Below are 13,962 nucleotides of genomic sequence, written 5' to 3'. Positions count from 1 at the left end.
TGGACTCTTGCAGGCTTGTCCTCTTTTGCCAAATGATATTTGTTAATCAGAATTAATTTTTAAATGTTATTTTGTATTCTCTATTAGAATTTTTTTACTGAGATACTGTAAATATACAGAGAAATTGTAGTTATTTTTCCTGTGGGTAATGTTTGTGTTTTCTTTGTAGGTATCCTTATCTAAAATATTTCTATATTAAGCAAAGATGAAGAATATGCCTTTTTTGCCTTGCTAAAGATAATATTCTTCAATATACAGTTGAAAAACTGTTTTAAATCTCTATCATTTATTCAAAACAAAAAAGTCCTGCATACATTGCTACTGAATAATAAACTTTATGCATCTAAAACCAAAAAAATATATATACAAAGTACCGTCTATAAACATGCATTTTAGTTATGGCAGAATGTTTTTTTTTTTTTATTAGCGTCTGTATCTATTCTGGAAGGTTTATACTTTACCTTTTGAATAGCGAAGATAAAATAATTTTTAGGTTGTGATGAATCTTCAGGGAAATGAAAATAATTCTAAACCTTAAGAAAATAACATTTAGTTGCCTAATTTTTGTTTATCATATGTAGCGCCGGTACTTCTAATGAGTACATGCTAGGTCTGTAAATGTAGTTTTTAACCAAGACTATAATTGAGTTTTGGGGATAATGGTTCTAAATTATGCTCTGGCATCAGTTTGGCTGGGCTGTATTAAGGTTCTGCCTGGTCATATGTGGGGTTGGCACCTGTGAGAGGCATTAGAACGCAGTCTGATTGGACGCATTGGGTACCAATCTCTCTCTCTGAGCCAATCAGTGGGCGTTTGTCTCGCTGTGTATTCTGGCAGAGAGCACTTAAGGTGCTGAAGTCACGTGGTTCTGGGTTCCTGTCCAGAAGTTGTTGCTGACTCTGTGGTCCTGGTCCTCCTGACCAGCCCCCAGGGGCCCTCATGGCCTGGGGTGCGGATCCATCCATTTCCAAGCCTCGGAACTGACTAGTTCGAGGCACAGTAACTGGAAGGTGGATTCTAAGGTGTTCTGGTGCCGTCTCGGGTTTGGAGAGGCCCAGCAACTCTACATGCAACCAAAGGAGGACTCCTCAGTAAGAGAGCCATGCACGAGGCTGGCTGCTCGGTAAGAGCCTGGAAGCTGAGCTGCCATGGACATTGATTGAAGCCACATTTCTTACGGTATATCCAGACGGGCTGCAAGATTCTTGTACAGTAAGAAAAGTACCTACCTCTATCCTTCCGGTTACAACTAAGTTTTTCGACCAAGTCTGTGTGAGAGACTTTACAAAGCTAGAATTACCTGTTGGCTGCTAGATCCAAGGTCAAGGATTTATCCAACAGCTAAAGAATCCAGTTGCTAGTGGCTATTCCTGGATTATGAACAGAGAGAGACTTTTATTGAAGTCAGCAGTTCCAAGCAACTGAGCTAAATTTACCCCGATACCCTCTATTCCCAACTTAGAGACTGAGTTTATTCGACTGTTTTATGCAAAATAAAAATCCTAACAAGGAATCCAAGTGTCGATCTCTACAGTTACTGGGTCATCAATCCTGGGAACCCCTAGACAAGGACAACACGCTATGAGCTGGTGGAGGTAATCGGTAAGCCCAGAAAAATTCAGCCACTCCTTCGGGGGTAAGTGCTACACATAAAGCACTGTTTTCACCATTTTTGGCATCTCTGTGATTCTAAGCCCCTCCATTCTCTTTCAGCCTCTACCTGTCTAAATGCACATACTGCAGGGTTGGCTGCACATGATTGCTCTGGCCCAGTTCAGCACGGACAGATCAAATTTCAATCCATGCACAGACAAACTTCAATCCATACTGTATATGGTCAGACTGGTTGTACAGAAGTCGATCTACCAATTGCTTCCTGTACAACCTGCCATTCAGATTTGCCCTGCTTTATCAGTACCCTTGGTTATAGCCAACAGTGCTGATCAGTGTATTCTGATGGTGGGGTCTGCCTTGTTTAGTTGAGTCTCCCCACTGTCAGAATACAAAGGCTCAGCGGGAAGATTTCCCCAGCCACACATTGGGTCATTTTTTCATTTGACCTGCTATTTTTACTGTGGCTGCTTGTAGTGTCATGTGGGGTGGCATGGGTGACAATGCAGGACCACTGTTGAGAGACAGTTCATTGCATAACAAGAAGTGCCTGAACCTTTATGGCAGATTCACTGGGTATTTTTCATTGAAACTACAAATTTAAAAAAGATAAAAAACAGCGTTTTAAAATGATATTAATATGTTGCCTATGTGAGATTTTAATAATTTGGCCTAGATCTACCTTGATGTTATATTTAATTCAAAAAGAATTTTGGTGTGCATGATTTTAATAAGACCATGTTATTTTCTTAGTTACAATAAAGTGTGTTCTTAGAGCTACTTATCAGTGTTTATCTATTATCTGTTTATCTGCTTTGGGTGCACGTTTCCTATTATATGCAGGAGTTAGGTTTGTTATGGGCAAGATATGAATGTTTTGGCATTTTCTTTATTTAATATGGATCTCTGCTCTGTAGGGCTCATTTGTTAGTTGATATGGCCAACGGGATCTTTTTTTTTTTTTTTTTTTTTTTTTTTAAATTTTTTATTTATACCCGGAAGAGAGGACCAACCAGGCCACAACAAGGATACATACAAAATAAACACCATACAGTCACAGTCCAGAGCAATACAAAGAAAAAAGAGAATAAATCACATAACAAAGTATCAAATAGAAGTATGCCCTGAGACCTATAGTCCATGACCAGTTGCCTTGGCTCGGCGGGGTCCCCCCCCATTTTTTCAAATATATGGAAAACAATAAGAACTTGAAGAAAGCCCTGGAAGGCTAAGAGAAGCCGAAATAGAAAAGGAGTGGGGAACGGAAAGGAGAGAGAAAAGAGAAATGATGGGAGAAAGATCAGGAAAAAAGGGATGGGGAAGGGGAGCTCACGAATATGGGTGTCCTGTTTATGCTCGAAGAAGGCAGCCCGTTTCCGAAGTTCGGCCTGCCACTAGTGGTCTCACGGTGGGGTTCCAATGGGCCCTCTAAGAGCCTGCCCCTCATGCGAGTATCTAAACATGTTCCAAAGCTGCCATGTTCTAAAATACAACCCTTGTCTATTCTGGCTCGTCAAAATTAGTTCTTCTATCTTATTAATATCTTCTACTCTCCTAATCCAGATATCCAAAGTTGGCGGTAACTGAGACTTCCAAAACAGGGGGATACAAGCCTTTGCTGCGTCCACCAGATGCCGAACCAAAGATTTCTTGTAAGAGCGTGTAGGTATATTGGTTGCATGCAATAAAAAAAAAGCCGGGTCATTGGGGATATTGTGATCAGTAAACTTCTGTGTGATTCGGCGCACCTCCCCCCAGAAATGTTGAAGTTTGGGGCAGGCCCAGAAGATATGCAACAGCGTACCTCTGTCCTCTCGGCAGCGCCAACACACATCTGCCACCTCCGGGAAGAACTTATTCAACACCTCCGGGGTTCTGTACCAACGCGTAAGAAGTTTGTAATTCGTCTCCTGTATCTTGGTACAGATGGACGATTTGTGTGTTAACGTGACAATTTTTTGTTTCTGGATATCAGTAAAATTACAATTTAACTCCCTCTCCCATTTAGAAAGGCTAGGGAGTTTGTAGTTTGTCGGTGGTGCGATCAGTGTCGCGTAAATCAAAGACAGGGTATGAGTCACCGCCCCCGTCCCAGAACATAGATCCTCCATAATCGTACAGGGTGGGTCCCCGGCGCTAGGTGGCGTCAGGGTATCTAAAAAATGGCGCAGTTGGGCCGCTCTCAAGAAGTCTAAGCGAAAATGTCCAGTCGGGTCCATCAGTTCTGTAGTCGTTCTCCACCTACCCGCAATGCTAAAATGCACTGCCTTAGAAATCCCCGATTTTCCCAGGGCACGGAACACTATGTCGTTCGCAGCAGGGACGAAACGGGGGCTATCCAGAATTGGGCGGAGTGGTGAATTTTGAGGGAACACGGGAGCCCGGGCTGCCAGCTGCCCACATATCTTAACAGTGGTGCCTATAAGCGGATGGCGTTTAATGGCCCGCGGCACCTCATCATAGCACCATGGAACAACTCTCAGAAGGATTTCGCTCTGGGCTTGCTCAATTTGCGTCCAAAGTTTGACCTTCTCATGGCGGCACCAATCAACCAATCTACCAAGGTGAATCGCCTTATAATAAGTGTGGACATCCGGTAATGCCAGGCCCCCGCATCGCTTTGGAAGTGACAGTATCTTGCTTTGTATTCTGGGTTTCTTCCCAGCCCAAAGGAATGAAATGAATGCAGAGCGTATTTGTGTGAAGTAAGACGTTGGAATCTGTATCGGGAGTGTTTGTAGTAAGTAGAGAAATTTAGGGAGTATCATCATTTTAAGAATATTACAGCGGCCAATCCATGAGTGCAGACCGCTGTTCCATTGGTTCAACAAGGCTCTAATTTTGTGAAGTAGGGGCGGAAAGTTAAGCTTAAAGAGACGGTTTAGTTTCGGAGGGATATAGGTGCCCAGGTATTTCAGGGCCATCTCTGTCCATTTAAAAGTAAAACGAGTTTGTAAGTTCACCAGCTGTGGCGCAGGTATACCTATGCTCATGGCCTCCGACTTGCCAAAATTTATACGAAAATTGGAGAGTTTGCCATAGGTATCGAATTCCCGCATTAAAGCAGGGAGTGAAAGGGATGGGCTGGCCAATGTAAACATCAAATCATCCGCATATGCCGAGACTTTGTACTGTATACCCGCTGTTCCGATCCCGATAATGTCTGGGTTGTTCCTAACATGACAGAGAAACGGTTCCAGGGTCAGAGCAAACAGCAGGGGGGAAAGTGGACACCCCTGCCTGGTCCCGTTGGCAATCTTGAACGAGTCTGATAAAATGCCGTTCGCTCTGACCCTGGCCGACGGGTTGGAGTACACCGCAGAGATCCAATGCATCATCCTGCTACCTAGACCTATGTACTCCAACGTGGAGAACGTAAACTGCCAGCTCACTCGGTCGAACGCTTTTTCAGCGTCCGTCCCGAGGAACACGCACGGAATGCGTTTATCGTTTACCATATGAAGCAAGTTCAGGACCTTAATAGTGTTGTCCCTTGCTTCTCTGGTTGGGACAAAGCCGACCTGGTCCAAATGGATCAGATGCGGCAAAAGTCGCTGTAGTCTAACAGCTAAAATTTTCGTAAATAGTTTTAAGTCCGTGTTCAATAAGGAAATGGGACGATAATTCCCACACTGTGACGAATCCTTACCCTCTTTCGGTATTACCGATATCTGGGCCTGTACCGTGGATTCGTGAAAGCGTGAGCCCGTGCTCAGGACATTAAATAGATTAACCATATGGGTACCTAAAGAAGGAAAGAGGGTCTTATAATATGCGACAGTGAGACCGTCCGGTCCAGGTGCCTTACCCAATTTGGTAGCGCCTAGCGCTGTCTGGAGTTCTAGTAAAGTGATGGGTACTTCTAGCAATTCTATATCTACTGCTGGTAGAGTTGGCATTAGTGAGGCAGCTATATATCGGGAGGTAACATTTGGGGAGGGCGGGGGCGTGTTCAAGTTATACAGGGAATCGTAGAACTTTCTAAATTCCTGCAAGATTTTTTGGGGCAAAGAAATTTTCTGACCTCGTGAAGAGGTTAAGTGTGGTATATAGGAAGCTAATTTTTGTTCCTTTAAGGTCCGAGCCAGGAACCTCCCGCATTTATCGCCCGATTCATAAATTTTTTTCCGGGAGAGTTGAATCATTGCCTTAGCCTTAAAATGAAGTAGGTCGGTGACCTGTCTGCGAGCGACATCAAGCTCCGCACCCAATTGCGGAGTGGGGGTATGTTTATGGCCCAACTCAAGAGTCCGCACCTTATGTAACAACATCTCCAACTGCGCCACCCGTTGCTTATGTATTCTAGAGCCATGTTTAATAAGTACTCCGCGGATCACAGCCTTATGCGCCTCCCATACCACCCCAGGGTCGCTCCCTGTAGTCAAATTAGCCTGAAAATAGTGTCCGATTTCCTTAGTCACGTCCGCGAGGATCTCTGGGTCTTGGAGTAAACTGTCATTTAGGCGCCAGGCCGGTTTCTGTGTTTGATATATATCTGTCACGGCGTACCTCAGGGTAATCGGGGCATGATCCGACCAAGTGATCGTCCCTATCGTAGTGTCTTTTACCGCATGCAAATGTCTGTGAGGGATTAAGAAATAGTCTATACGCGAGTAGGTCTGATGTGGGCTGGAATAAAATGTATAGTCCCTCTCTCCAGGATGAAAAAGACGCCATGTGTCGATAAGCTGTACTGCATGCAAGGATGTCGAGATTCTTTTGCGCATCTCTCGAGAGGTAGCAGAGAGACCCGTGGAAGTATCTTCCGCAGGCATAAGGGGTACATTCAGATCTCCGCCAACAATAAGCTGTCCTTCCGCGAACCGTGTGAGGTGTGTTAATCTACGTTTAAGAAAAGTGTCCTGACGGTCGTTTGGGGCATAAATGTTCGCCAGGGTCAACATCGCCTCTCCCACCTTCCCCTTTAAAAACAAAAACCGTCCCTCCCGATCAGATTGAATGTCTATGTATTTCCATGGTACTGAAGCTGATATCAGGATAGAAACACCTCTAGACTTAGCCTCAGTGTACATGGAGTGGTAAACCATAGGGTAGAATCTATTCTTGAGCAGTGGTAGGGAATTAATTCTAAAATGGGTCTCCTGCAGAAATACAATATCCGCCTTCATTCGTCTCATATCATGAAATAACACCCGCCTCTTCTCTGGGATGTTTAACCCCTTGACGTTCAGTGAGACCACAGTGAGTTCACCCATGTTCGTGCCTCCGTGGGGGGGGGGGGGGGCAGGGGAAGTCTCAGGAAGAAAGGGGGGGAGGGGTGAAGAAAGCAGAAGAAAATCAGCAGATAGGCTTCTTGGACGGTTCAAAAAAAAAAAAAAAAAAAAAAAAAAAAAAAAAAAAAGAAAGGAAGAAGAAAAAAAAAAAAAAAAAAAAAAAAAAAAAAAAAAAAAAAAGGGAAAGAGTTTAGGGCGCTGTCTAAAAAAAAAAAAAAAACAGCGCAGAAAAGTATCTAACGGAGCTAAATCTAGCTAAAGCGCTCCCCAGTGAATCACCGGGAATTGAGCGCGGGCCTAAGTGGGGTAGTGATTGGACAGGGCCGAGGAGTGACTCTCCCGATCCCACCCACCCCCCCGGCAATCAGATAAGTGATAATTATACACGGCAGCAATCACAGCCAACAGACCAGTGAGCATAATATATAACATATAACCTTATACAGGCTGCAATCAAAGAGCCAGAGCATTGGAAAAGCAAATCGTTTTTTAAACCATAAATAATCAAGACCGCAAATATTCAGAAAAATAAACAGGTAAACAATTATAAACAAACGTTAAACTAGCATTGTGACCCCAGCCCCACTCCCCGACAGTAAATGCCAACAGTACCCACTCCCCTCCCCCATGTCCACCCCAGAGTGGTAATGTTGGCCCCCGTGCAGTATGTCGGTTCCCCAATCCCTCAGGGGCTCCATAGGTGCTTACAAGAAAAGAAAAGTGAAATCCTAAATCAGCCCCTGGACGGCAAACACCCCTTCCGTCCCCTCCCGAGGATCCCACAAAACCCACCAACCCCCTACCACCAATGTCCGGCGGCTAACCGTGGCCGCAATGGGTCGATCATAATGTTGGTGTCAGTACTGTCCTGCACAGATAAAGTGTTACAAAACTCCATCCCTTGATCCATTCATCCCGTCCAAAGTCTTCTTTTGGTCGCGGGGGACTTGTAAGCCAGACGGCCGTTTATCAACATGGTAGGTGTCAGAGGTGCCCTTCTGCCCCCCCCTCCTCCCAGTCCTCAGTCCCAGTCCCAGTCCTCAATGTCCTCAATGTCCTGACGGTGCCGAAATTGGCACCTGCCAGAAAACAAGTAAACAAGGGTCCCCCCATATGGAATTAAATCAACAAAAACCCTTGGCCAGAACATGGAGAGGGGAGAGCCACAGAAAAAAAGAAAAAACAATAGAGGGGGGGGGGGCACCCGGGGCGGACGGGGGGGGGGTGTACAATCCAAATGACACTTTCCCGACTTGGAGCCATCAGTTCACGGAGGGGCCGAATTCCCGGGTAATGATAAAGGAGTTAACATGGGGGAGTCAGTAAGGTCAGGGTTCAGGTGCCGTATGACGTGCCATGTGGGAGAAATCTACTCACGGTGTCCTGGATCTTCCCTCTGAGCCAACCGTGGCCTCCTCCTGGACCGCTGAAGTCCAGGATGCAACGGGCCCCGGTATGTGGAGAGCCCTGTTCTGCCCACCGGGCGCGGGAGCAATTGAAGCCAGTCTGGAACCGGAATCTGGTCCACCCCAAGAAACTGGAATAGGCCGGGGAGATCCGCCGGCGACTGTAGAGTATATATGTTCCCTTCCTTACGGAAGATAACGGCTAGGGGGTATCCCCAGCGATAAGTACAGCCCTCCGCCTTTGCCAAGTCTAATATGGGTCTGAGCATGGCTCTACGTCTCAGCGTCGCCCTGGATAGGTCAGGAAGGATGGTGACAAGCACCCCATCCACATCTACCTGCCCCTGTTCCCACGCCCTCCTCAGGATTTCATCTTTCTGCGGGAAACGTAATAATTTACACAACACGTCCCGCGGGCGCTCCGGGTCAGCGTTCCTGGGGCCCGGGGTCCTATGGATCCGTTCAATGTCCACCACACAGGTAGGGTCTTCTAACAGATTGCGAAAAATCTCCAGCACCGCGGCCTCCATGTCTTCCCCTTCTAAGGATTCGGGGAGACCCCGGAGCCGCAGGTTGTTCCTGCGACTCCGGTCTTCAACATCCTCCAGGTGGAGCTGGAGGGCAATAGCGGTGTCTCTGTGGTGGTCCCTGGCTCTCTCCAACTCAGACACCCGGAGCTCTAATGTAGAAAATGAGGTCTCCCCCACAGTCACCTTCTCCGTCAGAGCTGACACATCCTCTCTCACCTCTCTCACCTCCTCTCTCACCTCCTGAATCTCCTTGCGGTGTGTCTCCTCTAGACGGAGGAAGAGGGCCTCGATATCCGTTCTAGTAGGGAGGGCCTGTATCAGGGTCCTGAGATCTTGCTCAGTCTGGTCTGGCTCCCGGGAAGTCACCACTGCCTCCATAGATATTGCTGTGGACGGCTGGACAGTTAATGCAGCAGTTAATACTGGCTGCGGATTCGCCAGGGCAGCCCGGTCCTGGCCGAGTTCAGCCCGCTGAGTGGCTTGTGTGGCTTGTGCGGAAGTCCCACTCGGCGTACCACGTGGTGCCGCCGAGTCCGTGCCTGCCGTGCGCCGCTGCGCTGGGTTGAAGAAGCGGTGTAGTGACCCGGAGGAAGCACCAGCTCGTTCTCCCTTGACGGCGGCTCTCGTCCTGCAGGGTTTGGCTGGTTGCATGCCGGATGCGATGGCGGATTGCCGTGGAAGGAAGGCCGGGGCCGGGAGCTCTCACAGATCACAGCCCTACTCCGCCATGTCCAAGCCACGCCCCTTTTTTTTTTTAACCACTTCAGCCCCGGACCAATTAACAGCCTAAGGACCAGAGGTCTTTTTACAATTTCGCACTGCACTGCTTTAACTGGTAATTGCGCGGTCATGCAATATTGCACCCAAACAAAATTTGCGTCCTTTTCTTCCCTCAAATAGAGCTTTCTTTTGATGGTACTTGATTGCCTCTGCGATTTTTATTTTTTGCGATATAAATGGAAAAAGAGCGAACATTTTGAAAAAAAAAAGATATTTTCTTCTTTTTGTTATAAGAAAAATCGAATAAACTAAATTTTAGTCATACATTGAGGGCAAAATGTATTCAGCCACATGTCTTTAGTAAAAAAAATGTCAATAAGCGTATATTTATTGTTTTGCGCAAAAGTTATAGCGTCTACAAACTTGAGTACATTTTCTGGAATTTACACAGCTTTTAATTTATGACTGCCTATCTCATTTCTTGAGGTGCTAAAATGGCAGGGCAGTACAACCCCCCCACCCCAAATGACCCTATTTTGGAAAGTAGACACCCCAAGGAAATTGCTGAGGGGTATGTTGAGCCCATTGAATATTAATTTTTTTTGTCCTAAGGGATTGAATAATGACAAAAAAATAAAAAAAATTGACAAAAAGTTGTCACTAAATTATATATTGCTCACATATGCGATAGTGTGGGACTTTTTGGGAGCCTATTTGCGCACGACACCCCGAAATCCAATCACCACCTTCAGGATTTCTAAGGGTGCAAATTTTTGATTTCACTCCTCACTACCTATCACAGTTTCAAAGGCCATAAAATGCCAAAATAGCACAAACCCCCTCAAATTACCCCATTTTGGAAAGTAGACACCCCAAGCTATTTACAGAGAGGCATGTTGAGTCCATGGAATATTTTATATTTTGCCACAAGTTGCGAGAATAGCACAAACTTTTTTTTTGCTCAAAGTTGTCACTAAATGATATATTGCTCACACATGCTATAGGCATATGTGAAATGACACCCCAAAACACATTCTGCTGCTTCTCCTGAGTACAGGGATACCACATGTGTGGGACTTTTTGGGAGCCTAGCTGCGTACCGGACCCCGAAAACCAAGCACCGCCTTCAGGATTTCTAAGGGCATACATTTTTTATTTTACTCCTCACTACCTATCACTACCTATCACAGTTTTGAAGGCCATAAAATGCCAAGATGGCACAAAACCCCCCCAAATGACCCCATTTTGGAAAGTAGACACCCCAAGCTATTTGCTGAGGGGCATGTTGAGACCATTGAATATTTTTTTTTGTCCCAAAGGACTGAATAATGACAAAAAATAAAAAGAATTTTTTTTTTTTTTTTACAAAAAGTTGTCACTAAATTATATATTGCTCACACATGCCATGGTTATATGTGGAATTGCACCCCAAAATACATTTTGCTGCTTCTCCTGAGTACGGGGATACCACATGTGTGGGACTTTTTGGGAGCCTAGCTGCGTACGGGACCCAGAAATCCAAGCACTACCTTCAGGATTTCTAAGGGCATTAATATTTTATTTCACTCCTCACTACCTATCACAGTTTTGAAGGCCATAAAATGCCAAGATGGCACAAAACCACCCCCCCCAAATGACCCCATTTTGGAAAGTAGACACCCCAAGCTATTTGCTGAGGGGCATGTTGAGACCATTGAATATTTTTTTTTTGGTCCCAAGGGATTGAATAATGACAAAAAATAAAAATAATTTTTTTTTTACAAAAATTTGTCACTAAATTATATATTGCTCACACATGCCATGGTTATATGTGGAATTGCACCCCAAAATACATTTTGCTGCTTATCCCGAGTATGGGGATACCACATATGTGGGACTTTCTGAGAGCCTAGCTGCGTACGGGGCCCCAAAAAGCAATCGCCACCTTCTGAATTTCTAAGGGCGCAAATTTTTGATTTCACTCCTCACTACTATTAAATTTTTGAAGGCCATAAAATGCCAAAATAGAACAAACCCCCCCCCCCCCAAATGACCCCATTTTGGAAAGTAGACACCCCAAGCTATTTGCTGAGAGTCATGTTGGCTGAACAAAAAAAAAAGAGAGGGTATGCCCACCATTAGAATACCTCCCTTCATCCACCCACTTCTAATGATGGACATACATGCACCATTTATATATGCCGAAGCATGGGGGCATCCTCCCGCAAAAAAGTTATGCCGCGTACACACGGTCAAACTTTTCCACGGGCAAGCCCTCAGTCGGAATTTCGACCGTATGTACGCGGCATCAGGAGCAAAATCACTCCTCCGCCCCTGCTGCCCCCATGCTTCGGGCATATATGCTCTTTTTTTTTAACTGTAGTGGTGAAATCACCTCCTACAGTGTTGGAGTCGCGGCTTTATGTATCGTGGGAGCAAACGCTGTTGCTGTCAAGATAAATAAATCCACGCTGCAACTGAATGGCGTACCTGCTAAGCAAATTATGGTTAACGTTAAAACAAAGTAACATTACAGTATAACAGTAAAACCTTACCATACCATACCTGCAAAGCAAATGCCAAAAAAAACTGTAAAAAATAAAACATTTTTTAACACAACCTGTGCCTAAAATATATATATGCCGAAGCATGGGGGCATCCTCCCGCAAAAAAGTTATGCCGCGTACATACGGTCAAACTTTTCCACGGGCAAGCCCTCCGTTGGAATTTTGACCATATGTACACGGCATTAGGAGCAAAATCGCTCCTCCTCCCCTGCTGCCCCCATGCTTCGGCATATATGCTCTTTTTTAACTGTGGTGGTGAAATCACCTCCTACAGCACTGGAGTCACGGCTTTATGTATCGTGGGAGCAAACGCTGTTGCTGTCAAGATAAATAAATCTGCGCTGCAGCTGAATGGCGTACCTGAAAACAAAAAAAGTGGTTAACAATAAAACACAGTAAACAGTAAAGTATAAAAAATTTGAGAGAAGAGAGAGAGAGAGAGAGAGAGAGAGAGAGAGAGAGAGAGAGAGAGAGAGAAAAATAAAACGACAACTATTTTTGTTTTTTATATTTTATATTTTTTTAGTTTATTTTATTTTACTTTTTTTTTTATACACTTTTTTTTTAACTGTAAACTGTAACAACTGTAACATTTCGGGTCTCTCAAAATGCGATGGCATCTTGGGAGACCCTGTGTTAGTGTGCCTAGCCTGTGAAATGTTGTACCCTTCGCTAATACATCACTAGTTCATAGTAGCGTTCAAAACACTCACCAAGGCAAAGACCAGGATTGCCAGGACAGCGTGGACAATAACAACGGGTGCCACGCCTATATCCGCGCTTGGTACAGACACAACATCTTTTTTGGGGGGCTCGTTGGGTAGGGGTACTCGGGAGGGCATAAGCATAATGCCTCTCATGCAGCCGGCTTACTGCATTTGGTTGGGAATGGTGAGGTGCAGAACCGTCTGGATACAGAAGCTCTGTGACAACCTCTCTCTGGAAGAAAAGAAAGGTTAAAGTCCCGCCTGAAGCTTTGTATAGCACAAAAGCATTCAGCAAAGCCAATTGAAATAAGTAAGCAGACACTTTTTTGGACCAGCACCTGGCCTTACGGGAAACTAGATACGGCGCCAACAACTGGTCATTGAGGTCCACCCCTCCCATATTTTTGTTATATTTCGTGGACACAGAGGGGTTTCTCCACAATACCAGTCGCCGTAGAAATTTGGACCGTCGTGTCTGCATGAAGGGAGGTAAGAACGAAAACATTCTTATTATCCCTGCACTTCATAGCGAGCAAATTACACCGATAGCAGGCTCTCTCCCCCAGGTCGCACGGTGCCACATGCTCCAATCTGATGATCAAACAAGTGACTAAACAGTGGCACGCTCGTGTAATAATTGTCCACGTACAAGTGGTACCCCTTTCCGAATAAGGGTGACACCAAGTTCCACACTATCTTGCCAGCGCTTCCTATGTAGTCAGGGCAGTTCTCCGGCTCTACATAACTATCTTTACCCTCATAAACCATAAAGCTCCATGTATAGCCTGTGGCCCTGTCACAGCACTTATAGAGCTTGACCCAGTATCTGGTACGCTTGTTGGGAATGTACTGTTTGAATGACAAGCGACCAGTAAACTTAATCAGGGACTCATCAACACAGACAACTTGATGGGGAGTAAACAAGTCTGCAAAACGTTGGTTGAAGTGGTTTATGAGGGGCCGAATTTTGTAGAGTCAATCGTATTCAGGGTCTCCACGATGACGACAAAGTTCATTGTCACTGAAGTGCATGAACCGCAAGATCTGCTCGTATCGTTTCCTGGACATGGAGTTAGAGAACATGGGCATGTGGTCAGTCGGATGCGTGGACCAATAAGCCCGCAACGTCATGAATTTATGTTTGCCCATGTTGAGGGAAAGGCCCAGAAAGGTCTTATATTCGGAAACCGTAACTGGTTTCCAATCT

The sequence above is a fragment of the Lithobates pipiens genome, unplaced genomic scaffold, assembly GCF_037356315.1.
Source record: "Lithobates pipiens isolate NorthernLeopardFrog02 unplaced genomic scaffold, aLitPip1_a1.2 Scaffold_25, whole genome shotgun sequence".
Lineage (NCBI taxonomy): Eukaryota > Metazoa > Chordata > Amphibia > Anura > Ranidae > Lithobates > Lithobates pipiens.
This window is presented reverse-complemented; position numbering follows the sequence as displayed.